Source organism: Gekko japonicus, unplaced genomic scaffold (assembly GCF_001447785.1).
Source record: "Gekko japonicus isolate JY-2015 unplaced genomic scaffold, Gekko_japonicus_V1.1 scaffold2190, whole genome shotgun sequence".
NCBI lineage: Eukaryota > Metazoa > Chordata > Lepidosauria > Squamata > Gekkonidae > Gekko > Gekko japonicus.
Genome location: NW_015165882.1, coordinates 133,376 through 133,964, shown reverse-complemented (window position 1 = coordinate 133,964; position 589 = coordinate 133,376).

Genomic DNA, 589 nt, shown 5'->3' with positions numbered 1-589 from the left:
GCTCTGGGGTTTTGGGGTGGGGGAAGGAAGGAGAGAGATAAAAAGACACGTTCCAAAAGAAGGATGGTTATGCAACCGATGAAGAGGGAGAGCCTCAAGATCCTGCAGACGTTAGGGAATATCGAAACGGATCAGATGAGCAAACCATATTTTGTGCCTAGCCATTTCCTCATGGAAGTCAACAGGCAGGACCTTTGCTCCGTTTGCCCTCGGCACACAAGGAATACACCAGTTCTGCACACGGAGGTTCCATTGACCATGCCCCATCCAGCAAGGCCAACACAGCTGAACTCATGGTATGGGTAACAATTGGGGGACGGACGGACGCAGGAATGATTTTCTCATCACCCTGACAAAGACTGGGGGGAAAGGAGCAGGGATTATCCTAGTCTGTACAGGGAGACTAAAAATTGTTAGCCAGACAAAGGGGTGTGAAGCACAAAGTGAATCTCATCCTGTAATCCACAAGCAATTCTTTGCAGGGCAAGGAAAGAGTTAAACATAAGAGCATAAGAGAAGCCAATGTTGGATCAGGCCAATGGCCCATCTAGTCCAACACTCTGTCACACAGTGGCCAGAAATACCAGGT